This window comes from Eupeodes corollae, chromosome 2, assembly GCF_945859685.1.
Source record: "Eupeodes corollae chromosome 2, idEupCoro1.1, whole genome shotgun sequence".
Classification (NCBI taxonomy): Eukaryota; Metazoa; Arthropoda; class Insecta; order Diptera; family Syrphidae; genus Eupeodes; species Eupeodes corollae.
The window spans coordinates 14,243,775-14,271,138 of record NC_079148.1 but is presented as its reverse complement, the minus strand read 5'-3'; the positions used below and the strand labels follow the sequence as shown (position 1 = coordinate 14,271,138).

At 33.8% G+C, this 27,364-nt stretch overlaps 1 protein-coding gene across 8 annotated transcripts in view; it reads left to right on the top strand.

Annotated features, from left to right (window-relative positions):
• Positions 1–27,364, top strand: part of LOC129944028 (SH3 and F-BAR domain-containing protein DDB_G0274695) — a 121,742-nt gene that overhangs the window by 58,909 nt on the left and 35,469 nt on the right. For 2 of the 8 annotated variants that reach the window (XM_056053179.1, XM_056053178.1), the window contains exon 1: positions 20,372–21,398. The exons of 4 other annotated variants lie outside the window; for them this stretch is intronic. The gene's annotated coding sequence lies outside the window, so the exon portion shown is untranslated. Of the gene's footprint in view, positions 1–20,371; positions 21,399–27,364 lie in introns of those variants that run through there. 2 more of the 8 variants (XM_056053180.1, XM_056053177.1) reach the window with 2 other exon arrangements.

The following is a 27,364-nucleotide window of genomic DNA, read 5'->3' as shown; positions in this document are numbered from 1 at the left end:
CAAATGATTTTTTGCAATGAATCAAATTGTCATTTAAAGAATTTCGAAAAATGCATATTTATTAATAATATGTTTAAAAACATAACCCGTGTTTTGTTTAAAAATCTATCCATAGTACAGTAGGATTTTACACGAATCATAAAAACAATATCCATATGCTGATAAAAGTTGAAGTGCAATTTTACTATGGATAGGTTTTTGACATTTATACGAGTCTCGAATTGATCTTATGTGATTCCGTTCTCAAATGTTGGTACGATTGATATTGCATTCGTATCTCTATGGCTGTGTTCGTTGAGTAGCTGTGCATTTGGAATCATGCGTGTTTTCCATTGGGGAAAAAATCAATCTATTACTGTTCATATTATTGTTGCTTATTTTGCAAGAGAAAACAATAGAAAAGCTATTTATGTTTTTCTATGTTACCACTAAAGGTTAAGATTAAATAAATCTTCATGGTGTTTCCACCGCACAAGAAGATTTAAAAATGATTAAGTTTGACAGCACTTTCTAAAATGCAAATGGTGTTTCGATGTTTCTTATAAAGTTCAAGTGAGATAGTTTGATTCGTGTTAAACAATGAAAAATTGAATAGTTTAGCACCATATATTTGATACCTACTGAATGTGGATTTTTTTTTTAAATTTGATTAAACCAAAACTATATTTTTTGTACACAAACATGCAAATAAACAGACACTAACGCATTATCTTTAAAACCAACAACAACAGGTTTTTCTTCGCAAAGTTTGACTTGACTCCGATTCCCGACCGCAATCGAGGCGAATCAAGCTCATTTCAACTCGACTCAGGTACATAAAGAATTGAGGCTAGCTTCAAGCTCACTTCAACACCACATGTTAATGTAGTAGTCTACTAACAAACCCCCTCCTTGAAACAATTGTTAAACGAACATTTTTTATAGAATTTCAATTTCCACATGTTTTCTTACCATTTCTTCTTGAAAATTGTCCATTTTATTAGTTTAGGTTAGTTTTTTTTTGCTGAAGTTAATTTTAACTTTTGATATTCACAAAACTTTCTTTATTAAACTTTTTTTTATTAGGATTCTACAGATATTCTCTTAGTTATACCAATTTTTAAATAGAAAATACAATTTCTCACTGTAGTATATATGGAATACCAAAAAAAACGCACTTATTATTGCGTTTTTTTTTTTTAAATGATTGTTTATTAGTCTGGCAATACTTTTTTGTGGAGTTTATATTTTTGACAGCTGTCACTTGATTTATTTTCAGTTTGTTTTGCTTTTTTTATTTTGTCAAAATGAAGCAATCAATGGATTGAAGGAACCTTTTGGTGAGCGCATTATCTCGCACCATGGTCCTGTGCGGCTTTACTTTTTTTGTGAGGATGTTTAAAGTCGCTTGTCTACGCAGATAAGCTCGAGATGATTGGCACCTTGGCACAGAATAGTCGCTGCGATATTATTGATATGAGGTTTAATTGCTGCAAAAAGTGGTGAATTGGGCCTCAAGGCTGAAATTTATTCGAACCTTTCCTCCTCCTAGAATCCTAGCATCTCTTCAGCAGCATTCCTGATGGATTGTTGGAAAAGTTGACAGTGGACTTGTGGACACAACTTATCAGTTTAAGGTTTTGCCACAGCTCTATGGGATACTTACTCCGCAAAGGCTTTGGCAGTTTCGTTTTGCTGCAGTCTTCTTCATCTCGCCGTTGTTGTTCGCCTAAGAGTTTCAACAGGTATTTCACGATATCATAGCAGTTTAACACCAAACAGAAAATGATGGCAACGTTGGCTGATCTTATGTAAAGATCAGCCAACGTTGCCATCATTTTCTGTTATATATGTTTAAGGAAGGCACCTTCCGTAGCAATATGATAGATTTGGTTGCATGTTCGTTTACCAGAGATGTCCTTGTGGAAATCTGGTCGGGAAAATCCTATGCTACTTAACACTTATTTCTTCTCGGCTTCAAAGTCGATACGCGTGGGTCCATTTTTATGTCTCTAAATTAAACTACCAAAGATGACTTCCTTAACAGTTTTTGTATTATAATCTCAAAGCAGAATCCTAACATCGTTTTGGAGGCATTGCTCATAAGTTTTTGCAAGGAGTTTGTAAAGTTCTTACTTGGTACAGTCATCCCTCTCTTCTGGTCCTTATGACGATTGTCATCACTTTTTCGGTTAGCTCATACAAACCCTTATTTTTGTAATAAAACTAAATTCTTGGCCATAAAATTAAATAACATGTTTTTAATTTCTTCTTGAAAACCTTGTCAAATATTGAAAATCTTTTTTGAATAGTTTGATGTTATTGGTAGGATTTAGATTCTAGAACCTTGAACCTTCCAGAAATGTCAAAATTTTGAATGTGACAACATGCAACCCAATTTTATAAAGATCATTAACAATCATCAACTATTCAACTATCATCAACAAACATCAATATTTTAAATCACTTCTCCAACATTGGAATTAAGCAAAAATGAAGGCCTTGTGATACAAAAAAAGAAACATTCAAAATACAGCTGTTTTCTTTTTAAGAGGCGTAGTAAACGCCCAATTTCTTAAATTTGGCATAATATAAACATTTAAATTTGGATGTTGAAATTTATATACAAATAAAAAACTTATAATGCGTGTCTATTTCTCAACTAGAAAGAGAGTTCTTTTAATAAAAAAACAAAAACGAAAAGTATACACTCGGGCGTATACTTGTTTTTTTTTTTATAGAAATAAATCCAAATTTTTGGGTGTATTCCATTTTTATTTCATTGTTGAAAGAGTTCCATAATGATATGAATAAAATACCACCAACATAGCAAATGTATAAAATATATTTATCTTCTAATGTTCAACAACGGCACAAGATTATAAAATTAAAAGTCGATAAAATAAAGGATAAGTGAATTTAACGACTTACGGAAGATAAAAGTTGCAGTAAGCATGACTTAGTAATTAAAACTAGTTCGAAAATCACTTAAGGATAACTTAAAACACATTAAAAACACAGTCTTAAGCAATAATTCTGCACCTATCAATCATTCAAAGTGCACCGACAACAACGCCCCTAAACAAAACTATAATAATAAAAATAACATAATTCAAAATTCTTTCGCAACACCTTAACCACTCCCATTTTTAGTATACATCCAGTTCCGTCAGTGGGTGTAGTAAAAATTGCGCTTAACATAAAACTTCACACAAAATAACAAAACATTAAAAAAAAATAAATGTTTATAAAAATAAACAAAACTTCACAAACATAGTGTTGTTATCTTGCGCCATTATTCTAAAGGAAACAACTTGTTTACTGTTTGGGGAAAAATAAATAAAAATAAAATCATTTGCAGATTAATTTTTATTTTATTTTTGTAGATAAAGTAACTTTTACCATTTTTGGTTAAATTGCGTGTCCAACTAGTGCAAAATCTGATAGACTAACGACGACGACGCACGACGCACTGACGGATGCATGGCGGGCGGGCACAGCAGTCCAAACAAGTCAGTTAGTGTCTTTTGGTAACTTTGATGGTTTTATTTTTGTATTTATGGAGACATTCATTGCAAGAGGTGGATTGATTTTCAAAAATGGTAAAGTTACTATTTGTTGTATACATATGTATCTTTATTTATGTTGCAATGAAAATAGAAACATTTTACAAAAATACAACGGTAAATGATGTGGAGTTCATTGATTTTAATAATGGCGGTGAACTGTTATACCAATCCCACAGGAAATGATTTATTTCTTCAAATCACGTAACAATCTAACCCTCTTTTGATTGAATTAGTTTAAATCTGTCATTTGCTCTAGTTCCTCCTCTAAGCAACATGTTGCCAGTGACATCAGGACTGGACTTACTTTGTTTGTAGGGAAATGTCACTTTAATCAATAAGTATAAATGTTGATAAAGATGGTTGGATTTGATTAATACTATGGGAAGTATTTACACTCTGGGAAGAGTTTTTGCTTGGATGTGGATTTGCTGTCATTGGAAAAAAAGGCAACGAGTTTTAAGCTTTCGGGATGTAACCTAAAAAGTGATGATAATCGTCATAAAGACCAGAAGACAGGGATCACTGTACCAAGTAAGATCATAAGATCGAAAGTAACTGATTTCTATGTTGCTTTGGCTGACTCTCAATATCCTCTAATTGCTCTCACTGAAGCTTGGCTCACCACGAATTTGTTTACGTCTGAATTGTTTGATGCTAGATTTGTTGTCTACAGACGAGATCGATGGTTAGCTGCAACTGGTGTTACGAGAGGAGGAGGTGTTTTGTTCGCAGTTAATTCATCTTTAATTAGTAGGCAAATTGATTTGTATGATTCATCTGAATTGATTAAACAAATTTGTGTGAGAATTTATTTTTTTCGTTCTATTAATAATAAAATTATATTTTTTTGTATCATTTAAAAAACCGAATTCCCCAGTAAGTATTTATTCAGCTCACGTTTCCAATATTTAACACATAGCCAATGATTTAAATTGTTATTCATTTTTAATTGTATTGTATTTAATCTTTCTCATATTAAGTGGTCTTATTCCGAAGATGATAAATGTCTAATTGCATATAATATTCTTAAAGATTTTGAAATTGAAGTCAGTTTTAAGTTTAGTTCAGATTAAATCTTATTTACTTACTTACTTAAGGTGGCGCTGGCGCTGCAGTCCGGACCGGACCTGGGCCTCAACCAACAAGTGTTTCCAGCCAGCTCGGTCCCTAGCTAGCAGTCTCCAGTTTCGCCCGCCAAGTTGGTTGAGGTCTTCACCCACCTGAGTGCTCCACCTGCGCCGTCCCTCGGGATTGGATTCGAAGATCTTCCGGGCTAGAGCGTTGATGTCCATTTGCTCTAAATGACCCAGCCAACTAAGCCGTTGGACTTTAATTCTGCTAACTAGGTCAGTGTAGGTGTACAGCCCGTACAGTTCGTCGTTATATTTTCTCCTCCATTCTCCACCTATGCGTACGGGGCCAAAAATATCCCGAATAATCCTAAACCGCTCTCATCTTTCTTTGACAGGGTCCACGCCTCAGCGCCATAAATGAGAACCGGGATGATGAGTGTATTAAAGCTGGTGCTTTTAGATGCTCGAGAGAGAACTTTACTTCTCAATTGCCTTCTAAGTAAAAAGAAGCAGCGATTTGCAAGAGTTATTCTTCGTTTGATTTCAGCGCTGGTGCCGTTGTCTGTGTTAATAGCGGTGCCTAGGTAGACAAAGTCCTTAACTACCTCGAAGTTATAGCTGTCCATGGTGACGTTTTGTCCAAGACGTCGTTGTTCAATGTCCTTTTTTGATGACAGCATATATTTGGTCTTGCCCTCATTGTCCACTAAACCCATCTTCTTCGCTTCCGTCGCAATACTCAGAAACGCTCCACTTACATCACGCTTTGATCTTCAAACTATCCCAATATCATCTGCGTATCCGAGTAATTGGATTGACCTTTGGAAGATTGTGCCTCTAGTGTTGACTGTTGAGTTGTGCGCAATTCTTTCCAGAACGATGTTGAAGAAGTCGCATGACAGTGCATCGCCTTGCCTAAAACCTTTTTTGACATCAAATGCATCGGTAAGATCTTTTCCGATCTTGATAGAGCAGCGTGCATTCTCCATCGTCATTCTGCACAAACGGATAAGTTTGACAGGGATGCTAAAACTAGACATTGCTCGGTAGAGCTCTTCCCTATAGATGCTGTCATACGCGGCTTTAAAATCGATAAAGAGATGATCGATTTGAAGCTCCTGGGTTTTTTCCAAGATCTGCCGTAGCGTGAATATTTGGTCGATAGTGGACTTTCCTGGTCTGGAGCCACTCTGATAAGGACCAATCAGGTTGTTGACGAATGGCTTCAGAAGTTCACGTAATACGGCAGAGAGGATCTTATACGCAATGTTAAGGAGACTGATGCCTCTGTAGTTGGCGCAGTTTAGAGGGTCTCCTTTCTTATGTATCGGGCACACTATGCTGAGATTCCACTCATCGGGCATGCTTTCTTCCCACCATATTTTGCAGATAAGGTGGTGCATGCTCCCTTCCAAGTCATCGCCTGCTGCTTTGAATAGTTCGGCAGCGATGCCGTCAGCTCCAGCAGCTTTGTTTGACTTAAGTTTAGATATAGCTATCTTCACTTCGTCAAGGTCGGGTAGGTGGAATTGTTGATCTGCGTCGCCGAGGTTGAGTGGTTCTATCTCCCTTACAGCGGAATTCGGTTAGTCATCGCCGTTGTATAATTTGGAGAAGTGATCTTTCCATATTCTCAACATCGACTATGGTTCTACTACGATGTTCCCTTGATCGTCTTTACAGGCTTCGGTTCGTGGCTGGTACCCTTGGGAGGTTTTTTTTACCTTTTGGTAAAATTTACGAACCTCATTCCTGTTGTGACATTCCTCTATCTCCTCGATCGGGCGCTTCTCATTCTCTCTTTTTTTCCGTCTAAGAAGCCGGTGTTCCTCTCTCCTCTTCTGCTCGTAGAGCTCGCGAGCAGCTCTAGTCCTTTTGTGCAGCGCCGTTTTGTATGCCTCTTGTTTCGCTGCGTGAGCTTGCCAGCATTCGTCGTCAAACCAGGGGTTTCGCTGTGGTGGCCGTGTCAAACCTAGCACTTCAGAGGCGGCATCTCTGATGACTGCAAGGCAATGTTGCCACTGGTTTTCAACGCTTAATGCAGGAAGCATAGGACTCCTTAGGAGGTTATTAAAGACTCGATCGGAAAATGACATGGGAGTCTCTTGTGATTGTAGCCGTCTAACGTCGAATCTTCTCACAGTACTTCCTTCTTTTGGCTTGGATCGGGATATCTATAGACGTACCTTGGCTACAATGAGGTAGTCGTCCGAGTCAATGTTGGCCCCTCGGAATGTTCGGATAGCCTGTTTACTGGTGAAGTGTCATGCGTCGATCGCAATGTGGTCAATCTGGTTGACGGTTGATTGATCAGGAGATATCCATGTCCCCTTGTGGATATTGAGATGTGTGAACTGCGTACTAGCTTCCAGAACTTCTCGGCCCCGCTCCCAATTATGCCACCAAAGATGTCTTCTCTTCCTAGCTTGGCATTAAGCTCTCCTAAGACAATTTTAATGTCACTGCTCATATGTCTTGTCCAAGAGCTCGAAAAATATGTCTTTGGTGTCTTCATCTTTCTCCTCTGTTGGGGCATGCGCTCATAGGCTTTTAGGCTTGATGCGGATTGTCGTGATGCGCTCGCTCACACAGTTGAAACTCAAGACTTTTTGCCTGAGTCTAGTTCCAACAACAAATCCACACCCAAATAGACGCTGTCTTTGTTCTCGGTAGCAGTCGCCGTAGTATATACCGCAGTCTCTAAGTTTGCGTTTGCCCAGTCCATCCAATCGCACTTCTTGATGGCCTTGCAGCATTTTAGGGCTTCCGAAGTTCGTTGTCCTTATTTCGTTTGCGTGGGTTGTCAACAGTGAATCCGTCCGTATCCGAGGAGTGTTGGTGCTTCGCAACTTAAGGTATTTTTACTTGGCCACGAAGTCACCCAGACGCCACAACCCCCTACCTGGAGGGCCAAGGAAGGGGAGCCGGATAAACCGCTACTTACAGGCCTGGGCTCTGAATATGTCGAAGAAGCCCTATATGGTGTAGTTCAACCTTACGGGAACTGTAGACGCCACATTTGATTCCATCTCGGGAATTCCTCCACTGCCATCTGGATAATTAGAGGTGCCTTAGTGGAAACACCTCTCCCCCCTCTCTCTATTGCTGCCTCCAACAACTTTCTACTGGGGTTGGAACCCAATCTCCAGTTGAGGTACCTGGCACCCGATGTTCACCGCGGGGAGGTGGGAGTAGGAGTTGATAGACAGAGGTGAGTTGATGTTCAGAGCTCACTGATTTAATTATGAAACAACTTGAGCATTAAACTGTCATGATTTGAAAAACAGTCTTAGCGTTGGTACATTTGACACCTGAAATAAATGTGATTCATGAAAATGCTGTATGCAATTAGTTTCTTCTAAAGTATCTTACATTCTGCACTAGGGTGACCAGCATGTTCCGCAATTTTATTGTTTTATTGTTTTGACGATGATTTTTTTAATTTCCCTGCTTTCAAATATCAAATTGTTTGTGTACAGCATCTTACTCCGTTTACTCTGTTATTTTTTTGTGAGCTGACAGAGCGCGCTCTGAACATGTTCAGAACTAAAAAAAGAAACACGAATTTGAAGCTCTGAACGATCAGAGCTCAAAAAAGAAACAAAATATTTTTTTTGACAGTTCGAGCTCTGTTCTAAACTAAAAAAATAAAAACCCCATATGACAGTGTCAACATCAGAAATACTGATACGTCTTATCACAATGTCGATGGAGAGTGATCGGGATTCTTTCAAAATTCAAAGAAACTCAGATTCAGATGGTGCACTATTGCACAGCCAAAACTAATCTTCCAATGCATTTCTTCGATATGCATGATGGCTTCAACATTACTTGAAAAACAAAACGAGCAGTTACAGAGGCGATACAACAAAGAACTGTTAACAAACAAAATTAGTGCTAAACGTTCATGATGGTTAGAACATGTTGAAGAAATGAATTTCGAAGTTCCAGTATTACACTCCAAGCCAGAGTAAACAAGAAGCAGAGCCATACCTTATCTCCGGTGGAGCCACAAAGTTGAGGCCGATACTCGTGGGCATTAAAAACTGGAGAAAGAAAGCTAGATATCGAGTAAACTGACGGATTCTATTGCCTGTAGCGCCTACAAATTTTAAGTAAATATTTAAATATTTAGTCTCATGCAACATGTTCCAAGGGAATAAAGAGAAATCAAAATAATGAACATGCCCTTCCCAATTAGTTTCTCAATCATGATGATTTATCTAAATCCACCACTGCCTTTTGTCAGCTTTGTTTTCAAAACATTGTTCCAATTTAGGGTGTGCTTTATTTGTTCCCCGATGAAAATAAAAATACTTTTTCAAAGGTAGAAAACACTCTCGTGTAAATTGAACATAACTAATTGGATTTATTGTACACATTTCCGTGTTTGCAGTAATCTAAAGCCCAAAGTGTATGACATGAAACAGGGGTCTTAAAAAGTAAAATGTGCTTAGTATCATAACATTGTTATAAAAGTAGATATCTAATAAAATCTAAACCTAATATCATCACTTAATAAATTAATGGATGTATTTCTTTTTTAATTTTTAAATTATACCACGATACATTTTTTGCTTTCGTATACGAAGGAATGAATAAATGCATTTTCTGTTTCTGTTAAAAGGTGTGAAGATGAGGATTTTAAATACCATGAGGTCAATCGCATCTCAATAAATGTTCTCAATTAATAAAGGAAACTTCTTCGTCGTGACTTCTTTTTTATAGAAAACGAAAATAAAAGTTCTTAAGAGAGAAAATTTAGATTTAAAAATAAATCGACGTTTTTGTGGATGTTTTCGATGGGCTGAGGCTGAAACAATAGGAATTCAATGAATTTCTGAACAGAAACCAACAACCGGGTTGTAATTCTATTTGGGATTTTATGTTGAATTGTTTATAAATGATGCGTCTACTTAGATAATTCTTCTATTCTTTTTTTTTTTTGATTTTAAGTTCTGTTTTGATCTGAATTGTTTTCTATTTTTGAAAATTAGTTTCTTGAATATTGTGTTTGTAGATAAAAGAGTTATAAATAAAAAGAAATGAGTTTCAAAATACTTCTTTAACTTTCTGAGTTGATATTTATTCAGACATTATTAAGGTGCATTTTTAAGACTTCAAACGAGAATTTAAATTTTAAAAGGGGTTATTCACCCTTTTTAAAAAGTGTATTTATTGGTGTTCTTTTGAGACATCTTAAATATAGGGAACTGATCATTTCCGCTAAAAGTTTTACTGCCTAAATAAAATTTACACAGCTGTGCCATGTTCTGTCAAAAAATCGGTGCTTTTTTGACACAATAATTTTCTTTGAAAGAAAAAAAAAACGAACCACGAAAATTTAGCAGCCTCTGGTAACTCTTTATATTGTGACAGAAACGTCATATTGCTTGGTAAATAACTCTCACATTTTTTTGTAGCATTTATTCACCTGTCATTTCCTAAATAGATTGTGGATTTAGAACGTCGTTTAACAAATAAATTTCTTATCCAATTCTACCGTGTTTAAACTTTTTGAGATGAAAGATTTATGGCTGAAACACAAACACGCTTCAGCTTTATCTTCGCCTGACGTTTACGAGTTCAGCCATAGGAATTCAATGCATGCTATCACAATGGAGCTTCGACGTCACGTTTTGTTTGACAATCGTAAGGAATAGTACGTAATGTAACGTAATGTGACTCCAAACGGAAGCTCTAGTTCAATTATCTTAACATTTGCTTTGTCTGACAGCTCAACAGCTGTAAAAAAAATTTCAACAAACAAAATATTTGCTCTTTGGAGGGATGAAGTAATAGAAATGTCATTCAAAGCAACCTCGAAGCAAGCCCACCGTAACGCAGACGAAGCCTAAGCTGAAGCGTGTTTGTGATTTAGCCATTAGTGTCTTCAGTTGGTATACATATTGTTAATACCACTTACCCAACACGTTTTCCTTCTAATTGCTCTCCAAGTCTTCTTGATCTAGTCATAGTCTCTGATTCTTCTTTGGTACATCTGTATGATCAGCTTCCATTTGATATTTCAGATCATGATCTTCTGTTCTGTACTTACAATATAAAATTGTTACAATCTCCTTGCAATGAAACATTTACCTACAAAGGCTTCAAATCAATCGACTTTTTCTATCTTCACCTGTCAACCGCATTGGCTCCTTGGCTTAGTTGTCATCTTTATACAAATGCTAATGATAAAGTTAATTTGTTTCAACATCTGTTGCTCCAACTCTTTAATCAATGTGTCCCTACTAAAACGGTAAGTATTCGAAATAACCTTTGCCCTTGGTTCACTTCTAACGTGTTAACCAGCACCAAAAATAGAAACAAACTACATAGTAGATGGAAGCGTAGACCAACACCTGTTAACTGGAGAGCATTTACTGTAGACCGTAATCAAGCCACAACTATAATCCGATCATCCAAGATCAACTATTATGCGTCCAAACTCATAACCTCTTTACCACCTAAAAAGCTATGGAGCAACCTAAGTAAGATTGGTGTCTGTAAAGATACAGGAGCTCAATGTTCTCTGAACCCGGATGAGCTCAATGATTATTTCCGTGGGGAGTCGGTTTCTGTTGCTGATTTTGAAGCAAATACTACATTTAACTCCTTGAACAATGTGCCTAGGCTGGAGGATTTTGATGTTGTTAGAGAAGAAGATATTCTAAAATGTGTGAAGGCTATCAAATCCGACTCTGTTGGTGATGATGGAATGCCTATTCGTTTCGTTAAACTCATACTTCCACTAATTATAACTCATTTAACTCATATTATAAACTGGTGCATTGTCAGTTCTTCCAACGGTTAAGAAGCGTGACTCTAATTCTCCAACTGATTTAAGACCGATAAGCATTATATTTTGTCTCTCTAAGGTCTTTGAGAAGATAATTGAGCAACAGATCTTAAGTCATATTTCACTTAACAATTCGTTGTTTGAAAAACAATCTTGTTTCAGAGCAAATCATAGCTGCTCTACTGCAATGGTTAATCTTCTTGAAGTTGTTAGGGTGGACTATGATAAGGTTCAAATAAGTCTCCTCTGTTGACTCGACTTTACAAAGGCATTTGACAAAGTAAATCACAGTATTCTAAAGTGGAAACTCGTAAACTTCTTCGGCTTCTTGGTGACTATCTATCTGACAGATCGCAAAGGATTTTTTGTGGGGGAAATGCTCAGCTCTCAGACCTGTTACGCAAGGAGTCCCACAGGGTTCGATTCTTGGTCCAATACTCTTTTGTATGTTCATCAATGATCTGCCTGCGTGTTGTTTGCACTCATCGGTCACCTGTATGCTGTGATGTTCAACTCCACCTTGCCAGAACTTTTCATCAGCTCAATGAACTGTCCCTCTCCATCAACGAGGATCTTAACCAAATTAATGCGTGGTCCTTTGCAAACGGCCTATTCTTTCATCCTTCCAAGACCCTAGTCATTCCAGATTCAAAGAAAAAGATTGATCTCTCTACTGTACCTAATATTTGGCTAAGTGATCGTTTAATTAAAGTAGTGGATCATTTTACCAGCCTTGGATATACTATTGACCGTCGTCTGTCAGGCTATAGACCCTAATTATGTCATTGGTCGCATTTATGGATGCTGACGTAAACTTTGGCCCTCAGCATACTTTACCCCTGTTGAAACTCGACGTAAACTAATAATTGCTTTAATTGTTCCGCTCATATCATATGCGGAAATAGTGTACTTGATTCACTATCTAAACGTTACGTCTATGGGTTACGAAGGTATGACCATGTTTCGGAATTTTCTAAAAATATATTGGGTTGCAATCTGCAGGAATACATAAACGCAAGAAACTGTTTGTTTTTACATAAAGTAATTCATATTAAGGCTCCGTCTTATCTGTTTACCAAACTCTAATTTAACCGTTATCTGGACTCGTCCAGTTTTTTTTTGTAAGTCTTGTTAAACTCTGGAACTCAATCCCATCTCCAATTAAATTAATTGTTAACTATACAAGATTTAAAACTACAATATTTCTTCACTTTTCGTCTCTCCCAATTCAACCATAATCTCTCTTACTCTCCCTTTTCCCTTCAATCACAAAGAATTGCTTTTAACATTAATAAAATCTCGTTCTCTTAAATTGTATTTAATTAAATGTAAATTTGTAAACATACTTAATCTAAGTACTATAAAAGATGTAATTTTACTGTACGTACCATTCTTGTCAATAAATGTCAAATGTCAAAAACAACACAGAACGCATACAAATAAAACCCAAATGTCATTTTGATTCCATTTCAATTCGATTCCTCGATCCACTGTCCACGTATACCTGGATCGAAATCTCAATTTAATTTCGACTCGATTCCTTGATTTCCTCTTGTAACCAGGGTAAAAATTAGTTTTTCAACTTCACAGCAGGTGACATTTTGTCTTTTAAGATTTGGTATCACTTCCAACTATTTCAATAAAAACAGTGTTTCCATATTTTTATTTTTATTTTTTTTAAAACTATTTATTTATTTTGTATGTAAATAAAAAATTAAAATGTTTAACAAAATAAAACATAAAACTATGAAATTAAAATGAATAAGTGCTTTAAAAATGATCGTTTAACAAAATAATCGAAGGGCAACTCCGCATACAATCGTGCTAAACCAAACCCATTTCAACTAAATTGCATGCACAAAGGGTTAAATCGAGCTTCACCAAGTTTAACTCAACTAACTAACAAACCTCACTATTACAACAAATTAAAGATATGTATAAGGATTCTTTCAACACCATTCTAATTCAAATGGAAAAACCACATTTAATATAACAACAATGCTTTGCTAAAAAGTCTTCCCACTCTTTCTTTTAAATCCTACGTCTTAACGTTAAGAACACCTGAAAAGGTCATTCTAACCAACTTCAAACGTAAGCAAAAGAAAACTTGAGCTATGTTCTACCACCCTAAGAATCTTGCTACAATAAGTTAAACTTCCATTTATGTATAGTTCTGAGACTTCCTGCCACCAACGAACCACTCGCATTTTATACAAACCCAACCATATACCTACCAGTCTTGTTTTGATAGACAATGACAAAACAAATTACTTTCAAATCATTTACGATATACGTCACTCATTTATATTATAGGACACATCTGGGAAATGTCATCTTCCCGGTTTACTTGTCATTTTTCAATCACGTGTAAAATTAACGGTCTATCGGTCGGTGGTTACTTAATCTAAGCTACTCAGACAAACGTCATAATACACATTAGAAGGCATCCCTTTCCATCAAACTTAACATCTTTCCTTTTCAGTTGCACAACAAAAACAACAAACCCAACAAGTTCTATGTCAATCTTTAGCTTGTCTTCCACCAGAGCACGCTTAACTTAGGTTTTGTTTATGCTTTCTGCCGTTATAATTATTGCTTCTTTCTATAATAATACCAATCCCAATCCCAAACTCAAACATCAGACTATTGCCGTAAATAGTCAAGACTGTTATTACAACTTAGTTGGTGTGCCTCCTCTCAATATCAAGCTGTCAATCGGCAACAACAACTATCTAATTGTGGCCTAGTACAGCTTTTTCTTCTAAAGTCTATCTATCTATCTGTATGTGGTTTTTGCAGAATGAACGCACATGAACACTGGGGTTTAGTTTTGTTTTTTTAGTTCAATGAACGACCGGTAGAGGAGGTCGTTTTGTTTGTTTTTGTTTGTTTACCCAGAAGTAGTGTTATGTTTATGGGCAATGTTTTTATGCTGCAAATAGTACTCGAGTCGGCAACAACTAGAAAAATAACATAAAATTGTCACAGTTGTGCCGTTTTAGCTCTAATGAGAGAGTAAAAGTGTAAACAGGTGATTACAGTAGGAGCCGTATAATTGCGTTAAAAACAATATTTGATTACTTTGGAGAACCTGACAGATGATTTGAATTCCTTACATTTAAGCAAAAGTTGAAATAAGCTGTTTTCTACTCTTAAGGTAAAATTTAAATTATAATAAATTTTGTATTTTTTATAAATTCGGAAAGAAAGGCTGGATTTGTATTCAAATGCCAGATATACAAATGTCAATTTCCACAAAGTGGTGGTTTTGAAGTTTTGTAAGAAAAGTAGGTATGTTTGTTGTTATTATTCATTCATCTCTGTTTTGAAATGAAAAAATATGTAGATCAACAATTATTTGTATACCGTACCGGTGGCATGACCGTTAGTGCGTTGGACAGTCATACCAAGTAAGAGTTATATTTTTAAACGGGTACCGCCTCTTACGACAATTTGACAGATCCTCCAAAAGTAATTCTTGTCATGAAAAGTGGTTTCTCTAATGAGCCTTTCGGATTCGGCTTAAAACTGAAGGTCCCATGTTGAAGTAAAACCTATGTTCCTATGAAATAAACTGAAGGTACCTAGTTCAAAACTTAAATATCAGACAACTTATCAATTATTATTTTGACATTTCTACTCAACTTAATAATTGATTTGATTTGATTCCATATAACAAATATTTTGACGTTTCTATACGTTTCTGATTTAATGAGATTGCGTTTTAAGTATTCCGTATTTTGTGTCAAATATGTTAATTTCTTTTGTCAATTATATGACACATAACTGGGCATTACTTTTTTTGACAGAGATGTGCATGTGTTCCCATTTTCATTTGGCTTGATGACAAGTGAATGTGAATGCGTAGCGTATATACATACCTCTATTTTATAGAGCTCCTGTAGCTTGTTGTATTCTAGTTTTCATAAAGAAGCTCCTTAAAAGACCACTTAAACCCTAAAGGGTTGCAGAATAAGGCTTATACCCAATTCCACAAGTTTTTGTTTTTTAAATGTGAAAGAGAAGAAACAAGGAATATCTTAAGAACCTTTTTTATAAACCTTTCAGTACTCTATCTAGCTAAGCTACGTAAGGTAAGGTACGGTACGTTAGAATATTATTCAATTGTGGCGCGAACACGGAATGAAGTATGGAGAATGGATATTGTATACGAAAGAATAGAATATTATGGCTATGGGTAGTGAGTGATAAACGCTAATTGGAAAGAGAGGAAGAAACAACTCAAACTCATTGAACTACCGCAAGTGAAGTGTGCGGTGGTTACTTATGGGTGGTGTGGTGATGTACTCTGATATGAGTGGAGGATGCACTGAAAAAAATGTCAGTTTAGATTTACACCTGGTGATGTAATATAGAGGGGAATTTAAAAGAACCCCTTCACAAAGTCTTTCTAATATGTCACTCTTAATTGGATATCTCTTAGGTCTTCTCTGATGGACAAATAAAACTAATTATTCAAAAAGGGGATATTGAATAATATGGATCCGAGATTTATTTAACTAGGGGATTGTTTTGACAGCTCACCAATAGTTATATCAAGAATAGCATCATTTTCAATCTCACATAGATAGGGCATCATAATATCTTTTTGCTGGTGTTTGACAGCTAGTCCAAAACAGTTGGTTTATCAAAAAGAAATGCAAAGCTATTCAAGAACTTTTGGTATTATTAAGTGAGTATCTGGCAGAAATGCTATTCCAACATATGATTGCATTTGAAGGAACCTAAAACTGATTATATTTTAACCGGTGGGTTTAAGTTTACAATAGTTCTGGAACTTAAAATTTTAATATTTGTGTTTTAGTTTTTTCAGACATCATACATTTTAGGTATCCGACTCGTTTAATAAGGTATCTAAAAATGATTCACCTATCCAGCACAATTTTGAATCCAACCAATGGATCCCAGTTAAATTAAATGCAAGCTTTAATAAGAATTGTAACAAAATTCAATTCCCTTCCTTAGCTTATTAATGCGTATATGTATGTTGTCAGTTCCTTGAGTTAAAATCGGTACTGTGGCCACTAAATCTTATGATAGACGCAACTAAACAAATTTGTATCAAGATTCATTAACTTCGTTTTGTAGGGTGGCTTCGTTCAGGATTTGGTATCGGTATTTTAGGGCTGATTTGACGTAACTGCTCAACACGTTCCAAGTTTCGTTAAGACGCTTTTTCCCCAGTGTCCTCTTCTGATTGCAGCAAGAATAGGGCACATTGCTAGGAAGTGCAGTACGTCTTCTCTAACCCTGTGGTTGCATAGGGTACACTCTGTGTTTTCATCTGCACAATATGATCGGTAATTCAGATTTACTAACTCTCCTCTCGTTTTAAAGATAGAAGGTATTGTCTCCAACGTGTAGCGGTCATCAAAATTGTTGCTAGCGTGGAGGTTGTGCTGCAAACCCTTGTACATACTTCGCATGTTGCTTCGTTCTGCCATCTCGGTGAACTTACAGAGATTGTCTTCTTTAATTCTTGCGAGCAGTGTATCGAAGTTACAGTTCCAAGTATCGGTCGCACTTTCTAGCAATTCAAAATTATGTGACTGCTCTAGGATCATCCACTCTCTAAAAAACTGCGATTTTCGGTTAAGAAGATGCCGTGCAATGATCCTGGGTAGACGATGACTTGGCAGAGCCATTACTTTCAAAATGTAGTTAAAATGCATTTTTAGTGTAAAGATGTACAGTGGAGAAAGGACAGTCTCCAGATGTAGCATGTAGTTAGGGGTTTTTTCTGAAAGCCAGAATATTTTTTGATGAAGTATCTCAAAAGCTTTTCTACTTGGTCATATTGAAGAAATCATCACACCTGGGCAGCGTAGCACATTATCGATCTCATCACCGCTTCAAAGAGCTTATATTTTTGCTAAGGACCCCCTTCGAATTGCAATTGAATGAAAGCTATGGTGTTATAGTAACTCCAAGATACTTATACTCCTTAACCACCTCTAAATTCACATTTTCCCATTTCCACTTTTTATTTCTTGAGAATCTGCCTGTATTATTTCTAAAGATCATGATTTTTGATTAATTTGTATTAACGGTGAGGCTCCAGAGACGACAATATGCTTGTAGTTTATTCATCATTTCCGGGGTTTCAGAGAAAATGACTATGTCGTCTGCATACATCATCGCTTTGATGTCGACACCAGCCAAATTAATTCTACCTGGCAGAGCTGATGTAAAATCATCTAGGAAGATAGAAAACAGAAGCGGGCTTAAAAGGCAGCCTTGCTTAACCCTCGATGTCGTTTGAAACCACGGCAATCCTTCGTTTCCGTCCCATATTGCCGTTTTATTGTTTTCGAACAGGCGTTTCATTATTTTCAACATTTTTGTGGATATTCCTAGGCAACTGAAAATGTAGAACAATGCATCCCTGTTGATTAAAACGAAAGCTGCATTGAAATCAATAAATAAAGCATATAATTTAATTGCCTTATCCAGATAAGATCTACATACCTATGGACGTTAGTGAAAAGATGTTGTCAACTGTTGAATAATCTTTCCTGAAGCCGACTTGAAACTCACCCAAAAGGTTATTACTTTTTACTCATGCTGTGAGCCAGTCTAGAATGACGCCAGTGAATATTTTCATTACGGTTGTCAGAAATGATATGAACCGATAATTGTTTGGATCGTTATTATCACCTTTTTTAAATATGGGAAGTATAATATTTTTGGTAAAACTTTCTGGTACTTCTCCTTCATCAAATAAGTAATTATATGCATCTGTAAGTTTTTCAATAAAGCTTAACGAAGCGTTTTTGAGAAAGCCATATGGTACACGGTCTTCCCCCGGAGCTTTGTTGGGTTTGCACCTGTGTATCACATCCAGGACTTCTTGTACGGTGAAGACAAGAAGTCCTGGATGTGATCCAAGCTTTCATTTTCCAAATGTGCCGAATGAGTGAAGCATCAACTGGTTGGGGTTTGTTGGTTTGCTCAACAAGTTGTGCTAGGATGTTTATATCAATTTTATGTTTTGGATGAAGGGTATACCATTGAGAGAGCGAGCTATTTTCCAGAACGATGAGCTGTCATTTACTTCTGATAATTTACTTCTGATCTTTGTGCAACTAGTATTTTCGGTGGTTACCTTACAAATTTAAATGTTTGCTTAAAAACATCAATTTTAAAACAGATTTGAAAAATAGTGTTTAACTTTTTTCTTTAAATTAACACCAAGATACAAATTTAATTTTAAAAACCTTGTACAAAAAAACTATTCCTAGTATTAAAAAATCCTTAAATGTAAAGAACCCGTTTTTAAGAGTTTCAAGTATTTTTAGAAGAAGAAGTATTTAAAAAAAAGAAAAAAATACTTTTTTTGAAAATCACTCGAAAACCAAAGTTGTAGACAAAAAAGATTTCAATACTTTTTTCAAACAGTTTGGAGAAAATGTCTAAACACATACTTCAAATTATTATTAACAGAATTTTGTTGTTTTAGATTACATCCGTTAATATATATATATATATATTTTTTTTTAAACTAAACTTCAAAGTGGTATCGCCAGAAAAAGACTCCATCTTAAAATCGCATTTATAAATAAATCTCTCCTCCAAAATTAAGCTTTGTTGGAAAGCCATTTGTGTACTTAATTTTTCCAGACTATTTGATAAAACACAATTCAAATCTTTCTTCATCTTCACACCCTATTCTAAATTTAGAATTTTCAAAATCTTGTGGCAATTATTTATATTATTGTTTTCCTTGATAAAAATGCTGCCCATTTTTATCAGCCTTTTCTAACAAGTTAGTCTCGCATTATTTCGGGTGACATCTGTCAAATCATTTCAAGAAATTTAAACAAGTTATTACATTATTTGTGTGTTTATTTTTCTCAAGGAATATCCTTGTAATTAAATTTTTTGGTAAAATTGATATTTCTTAAAAATATTACAATATGACACATTCCCTGTGTCAATTTCTATTGTATTCGTTGTAGAAGTAACTTTTTCATATTCAAACACTTAAAAAACTCGAAAAGAGGTACCAGGTAGAAAAGTTGTATTTTAAAATTGTTTTTCCGAACGTAATGTCATTTTACGAAATGTCATGTTTGATCAAAATCGAACATTATTTACTTCATTAATTTATATGAAAGAGAATCATTATAAGTGCGGTGAAAATAAACTCAATTCTTAAATAATAAATAACATTAAAAACATCATTAATAATCAAATCATCATTAAGGTATGCCTACATCATTATTTTTTAAAACTCCTCCAATTAATCTACACAAACTTTAACCTGTCATTACGGTTTTCACGTTGTTGTCAAAAGTCATTATTGCCTTTGTCTATAATATAGAATTAGTAGTTTATGTGTCAACAGTTTATTGTATAAATCATTACTTTAACACAACGAACGTGTTTTTGTTTTAAAGATTTGTTTTATTATTCTTACCAACATTTTAAAAAAGAAACACACCACAATTCCTAAAGACATCTTCAAGCTTCTGGGCATTATATAAAATCACAAAAAGATTTATTAATTCTTTCTTTACTTCATTCTTAAAATAGATTTTTTGTTTTTTAATAATTCCCCTTTGTTTGATAGATAATTTATGAATTTATGACTTAATTAAGAAATTATTATAGTTTATTTGATTGTTTTTCTTTTTTGTGAGAGAAGAGAAAAAATTTAAAAATTAGTCTTGAATTCAATCCCCAACTCAATTATGATCTATTTTTAACCATACACACATTTTTCTGGGTGTACTAAAAATGCCTCCCCTTATCCCAGCCTCAGAAGCTCCAAGTACATCAGGCGCACCACAAAATAATGTACCAACATTCAGCCGAACCTTGCCCACCTCTTCTAGGAGCACATAGAGAATCATTGTTTAGTACCTACTCGCACCGTGCATTGGCACTGGCACTGGGTGCTGGTGCTGGGTACTGCCACTGACGACGCGACGACATTGACGCTGTTCCCAGTCGTTGTTACTGTAGTTTAGCTGTGTCGACTCTAATCGACCACCGGCAATCGCTCGAACGCTTGAATCTCATGCTAGCACAGACTCTAAAGCTAAACTCTCCTCTACTAGTCTTTTGGTCGTCGTCGCCGTCACTGTATTCATCGTCGCTCGGCTCGTGTAATAGCCAGCGTCATGTGTGAATTTATTCTTGGAACTGACGGAGAACCAATCGGGCGTGCGTGCGCTTTACACGGAAAGTCTCTTTTATAGATTCCAACGATCTCGAGTCGTAGCGTAGCTACCGTGGCCGCGGCTATTGCACCACACAAATCTGCCCATGTCTCCCAGTTGCACGCTGAATCCCAATCGAACTTAATGGTGAGCTCTACGACGGAGAATCAATTACTGTGCCGCCCGTGATACGCGAGGTACAAGAAGCCTCCCCAGACTTCAGATCAGCGCCATTTAAAAAAAGAAACATATGAATAAAGCAGGTGCGAGGTGCGACGCGACGTGAAGTGTTGTGTACATTTTGTTTAAACAAATAAAACTCTATAGATAGAGATTACACTTATTTGTTTATCTCATCTAACGGCAAAAATAATAACAATTAATTTCACAAAGAGCTGAGAAAAAATAATTATTAAAAATAGAATTTTGAGCATTTTTTGTTTGCTACTACGAATAGTGTACAGCTCGTGCGGTACTTGTACTTGATGTGTCGGCAACATTGCGGCCTTAAATCTTTCGTTTAGTTCGGAATTTAATTTCGCTGCCAGGTTATTTTTTTTTTGTTTTAATTCACTGTTTTATCACGAAATAAAAGTGAAAATCCCAAATAATCACATGCGATTAAATATTGAATATTTTAATTATGAACAACACGTATGTTGCTGCATCATTGTTGCATTGGTTCAATGAGTGATCGTGAGCAGAGGATCATCAACACCACGCGAGTAATTAAAGAAAGAAAAAGTTAATGCACTTAAAATTTTAATAAAAATTAAATAAATTTAACAAAAAAGTGAGTGTCAAGTTAATAAACATTTCCCCCCTCAATAAAAAAGAGGACATAATGTATTTCCTCTTCTTCTCAGACACATGTTGCAAAAATGAATTGGAAAAAAAAGATGAAATTTATTATGCAATTTGTGTTCCATAAATAAAATTAATTAAATTTTATTTCATTATTTTTTGTTTGCTTGTGTTATTGATTCTTAATTAATGTGTTGATAATGTTCTTAAACAAATGAATAAAAAGCAGCATTACAAAATTGTGGTTATTTTGACCTGAAAACAAGTTGCTTACAAAAATGTGGTTTAAACAAAAATCAAAGAATGTGACATAGAAGTTTGAAGGTTTTGTTGGTTTTGTTTTTGTCATGCGACAATTTTGTGCTAAGTTTTTAATTTTTTAAATATGTTTATTTTTTATTAAAATTTTTATTTTTTGTTTTCGGTGATCTTGATGTTTTGTTCTTTTCTGTTTTCATATAAAATGCGTTTTCATATTTTTCGTCATTGAAAAGAGACCATTTTATTTAATTCTTTCGTTTTGGTTTTTGGTAAGAAGAATTTTATTTTTGAATCGGAATTTCTTCATGTCATCATTTATTTTTGATATATTTTTATATTCGTAGACGAGGAAGACATTTTTATTTTATTTATTTTCTTTTTTTGAATTTCGAGGAGAGTTTGGATTTTTGGTGATTTATGTTGAAAGATTTTTAATTTTCAATCATTTTAAAAAAAGAAGAAGTTTTATTTAAATTTTCCCTCCTCGAAATGTCTTCAATTTTGTGTGAAGTTATTGGTTATTTAAGAAATCAAATAAAATATATGAACAGTTGGATGATGGAAACGAATTTTTGTCAAGCGTTCATTAAGTGAGGTGATGTTTTTTTTGACATAAGCTGTAACTTTAACGTATTTACACTCACACATTCTTGTTGCAAGTGCTGACTTTTGACAACTGTCAAACTGAGCTGTCATTTGAAGTAACATAATATTAGTTAAATGTTTGTTATTTAGGATAACGAATTGTTTAAGTATCGTAAAATGATAGTGATTCGAAACTAACGAATGACTATAGAAGTTCTAAGGTTGGTTCATAATCTGAATGTTCCCTGAGTTAAAAATATTGCATTTGAAAGACTACAAGTGTGGTTGATGATCCGAATTTATTGATTTCCCGGGGTTTTGTTCGGGGCAACAAGCTTACTTACAAATAATTTGCGGGATTTGACACCGTTTTGACTAAGATAGCGCTCAAAACCTAAAAAGCGACTTAAATTATCTCCAAAGAATAGAATGCTGTAAATCTTTTAAAAGCGGTTATTTGAATGATATTGTTTTTTAAGACATAATAGTAAAGTCCAATCTTCATAATTAAATACAAAAAATTACCCCTGTATGTATTTTATTTAGCTGTGCTTTCAAGTTGAAAAATGAACGACCCTTTTATCTTTTTTTTTCTAGCATCTTCATTTCAAATTAAAAACTGATAACTTCCCATCCCGTCTGTCGATTTGTCTTGCTTAAATGTTTGTCTATACGTACTCGTATCAATTTTTACCAAATTTGAGTACTATCGAAAACAATATTTTCTGTGAAATAAAATAAGTTTGAAGCCAATATTTTTAATTTTTGAAAAGATATTTGAGTCGAAAGTAAATTTTTACCAAGTTTTAGTATTGTTTTTTTAGAATTTTATTTTTTGTAAGAAAACTGTCCATTTGATTTTTCTCAAAATTTAATCGAATGTTGGAAACAATATTTCTTATGAGTAAAATTAGTAAGAAGCTATTATCTAAAATTTTTGAAAAGATATTTGAGTCGAAAATCATTTTTTACTAATTTTTGGTAAATTTTTTTCGGCTTTTAGTTTTTTGTACAAAAACCTTTCAATTCGATTTTTTTCAAAATTTTACCGATTATTGAAAACAATATTTCTTATAAGATAATATTAGTTTGAAGCCAATATTTCAAATTTTTGGAAAGATATTTGAGTCGAAATCAATTTTTACCAACTTTTGTTAATTTTTTTTCGGTTTTTAAGTTTTTGTAAAAAAACTGTCAATTCGATTTTTTTTTAAATTTTACCGAATATTGAAAACAATATTTCTTATAAGATAAAATTAGTTTGAAGAAAATATTTCAAATTTTTGAAAAGATATTTGAGTCAAAAATCAATTTTCACCAACTTTTGGTAAATTTTTTTTAGGTTTTTAATTTTTTGCACAAAAACTGTCAATTCGATTTTTTTCAAAATTTTATTGAATGTTGACAACAATATTTGTTGAAAAATAAAAGTTGTTAAAAGCCAATATCTACAAGTTTTGGAAAAATATTTGAGTCGAAAATCAATTTTTACCAACTTTTATACATTTTTTTTTATGTTTTTATTTTTTGTAAGAAAACTGTAAATTCGATATTTCTCAAAATTTGTCCTAATGTTGAAAACAATATTTCTTATAAGTAAAAATTAATTAGAAGCTATTATCTCAAAGTTTTGAAAATATATTTGAGTCGAAAATCATTTTTTACCAACTTTTATTAATTTTTTTTAGGTTTTTATTTTTTGTAAAAAAACTGTCAATTCGATTTTTCTCAACATTTTTCAAAATGTTGAAAACAATATTTCTTATAAGATAAAATAAGTTTAAGGCCTAAATTTCAAGTTTTTTAAAAGACATTTGAATCGATATTCAATTTTTACCAACTTTGAGTAATGTTTTTTTTTTGATTTTTTTTTTTAATAGAAAAAACTGTCAATTCGATTTTTCTCAAAATTTTATCAGATGTCAAAATTATTATTCTTCGTTGCACAAAATTGTTTTGAAGATGAAATCATATTTTAATCGTAAAATTTTGGAGGTGACAAATTTTTTTTTCCAGTTTTTATGATTTATAAATTAACCTTTAATTAGATTTTTTTTCTAACAATATACTTCTTTGATATCACGTTAGAATATATTATATACAATTTAATTTAAGTCTGTAGCGTTTTTGGTTCGTAAGATATTTAGGGTTAACCAAAATGTTTACCTTTTTTTCAAACTGCTATGGTAAAAAAACCACCCACGCAATTTTCTGAAAAGCCCTTTCTGCATCTGTCTCTCTCTTCTAATTCTTGAGCTATGGACGACGAGAAAAACGTCGCGAATGTACGGAAGTATGGACGTACGGACATACAGACGTACGAACGTACGTACACACACATGCACAAACATCTTTCTAAAAATCTTTTATTTCGACTCTAGGGACCTTGAAACGTCGAGAAATGTCAAAATTTTCAATTTGACAAATTGGACCCAACAAAACTTTGCCTTTGAGAAAAAGAAACAAAGTGCATCCATGCTTTATTTTTTAAATAAGAAATTCCTTACAGAGTTCCTCATATAATATAATATTAGAGGTCCACTTTATCTTATGTGAAAATGGACTAGTACTGTATGATTTTATGCATCTTTTAACATTGAAAATAAAAATGACATTTCACATGTCAACTTGGCAACTTGCGTTCACCAAAATAATAAGAGTATAATATTTTGACATATCACGATAGTCTAAATCAATCCAAAACAATCTTTAAAAAACTTGCAAATGTCACCCCGCCGACTTAGGTCTGTTCATAGTGAACTGTCAAATCAAGTGTTTCATAAAACCGTAACGCCAGTCTTTAGTTCCTTGCCCCTAATCCAAAATCTATTTATTAATAGGAATGGATATTAAGTTTTATTTAAGAACCACCCTGATATAAAATATTTGTCAAGGTAGTATCTTGACAAAAAAGAAAATGTCAATGAAAAAATTATTGACTCTTGATCTTATCATTGTTTATCAATTAAAGAATGCGCATTGTGAATCATTTCTTAGTAGAAAACAAAATAAATTCTTATAGAATTTACTTTTAATGATTTATATTAAATTGTACAATCAATTGTGTTGAAAATATATAAAAATATAATACAATATGAAAGCGGCAAGTCTCATATTCGTCATTCATTTAAATTGAAGAAAAATCAATGAGGTAACTGTTTAATGTATAGGAAGAAAAGGCAAATCTGTTTAATGTATCAGTTCAAAACTCAAGTTTTTATTTGTTTATTTTTGAAACAGTAAAAAATAAATACATACATATGTATTTTCGAACTTTAAAAAAATCAGTTCTTTCAAGAGAAACAACCCAAACCGAATTCGACTTTTTTTTATCAAACTGTTCTACTTAGTTAATACTTCAAGTTTGACCATCAATCAATTGAATGTCATAATTTGACAATACAGGGATGTGCCAAATTAAAATGACACAAATTTAAAAAAGGAGGCGGATACTACAGCCAAATTCGTGACTTTTCCAATCTGTCCTATATTTTTACGACTAGACTTACGTTTGAAGTTTTTACGATATCGCTTTGTGGTTTATATGTTTTATTTTGATACAATTTTTCTTACTGCCGAAGACATTTAACTATAGAGTCCGCCATCTAACGTTTTATTTGTCAACTAGTACTTATTTCGTGAATGGTAACACTTAGCTGATGTCTGATTTGACACTTAATTAGTTTTATCCTTCCGCTAAACGGTTGTATATACTATTGAACAACGCTGGGAATAACGCTTAGAGAAATTGCTAATTTTGCAACAAAAAATCATCATTTCAGATGAAGCTCATTTTGGTCTTGGCGGGTATGTAAACAAGCACAATTGTGGTATTTGGGGCACAGAAAACCCGCACGCATACAAATGTCAACACAGTTTGACATTCTCAACTGTCAAATCATAGACAACCACCTCGAAACTTCTGATTCACCTAAATAAACATTATTTATTTATATTTTAAATTGACATTATTTGCATTCTGAAATAAGAGAACGATCGGAAAGTGGCTAAGTCTGTTAATTAAGTTCATTTAAGTCTTTTTAATCTTTGCGTTAAGAATACGTACGTAAAACTCTTTTCACAAATGTCTTCATGTCAAAAATGTTAACTGTCACAGATTTGTAATAAATAATTAAATGTAAAACCATGAATACCTTATGTCTTAAATATTTATTTAAATATATTCATGGCAACAAAAATAAGATTTTAATCTTTGACAAGACACTTACTTCAGTTATCACCATATAATTCGGCCTTTAAAAAACTCTCATCCGCAAACTCTCTGCGCGCAAAAAAATCTTATCTTATCAGTCAAAAAAGCAGCACAGATCAAACAGTGGAAATTTAATTTTGTATATTACCTAAAAATTTACACTCATTGCGGCATTCCAAAGTACGTGGGTACTGTCACTGTGTGACCAGATAATATTACGTTACGTATTAAAAGTGTCAAGCTATAAAATTATAGTGTCATTTCTGGAGATTTTATTACAAAACGTTGATAATTTTAAAACAAACAAATAAAACAGACGAAAAAAACAAAACTATGGAATTGAGTGAAAACTGGAAGTCCCACGGGCATTTTCTTGTTGTTTTTTTCTGCATTTGGTTGTCATACGTATTTACTTTCCTAATGACGCTATGCAAAAATGTTGCAAATTTATCTTTTTGCATTTAGAGAGAGAAAGAGAGACGTACAAAACAAAAAACAATACGTACAGTAGTACCCGATTATATAAAGAATTCATTATATTTTCCTTTTTCAGTGCCACCTTGAAGTCCTCTTATTATTGTACATTAAGGGCTATTTTACTAAACAGTCCTAAGAATAATTTTTTAAGATTTTATTACCATATACTCGTATTTTCAAGTTGAACAAGTACTGCGAGTGGTATTGAATTTGTAATAAAATGTATACTATAGCAGCTTGATATAGAAACATTAAAGCTCTCGAAAATAAGTAATTTTACTTAACTATTTTTTAAGCTCAAGATTAAGAAGTTAAGACGTCATAGAATTTTTAAAAAAAAAATTAATTCAGAAATGTGACATTTAAACAAAAGTCATTAATTTCTAAAGCATTTTTGAAGTAAAGCCAAACAAAATTCA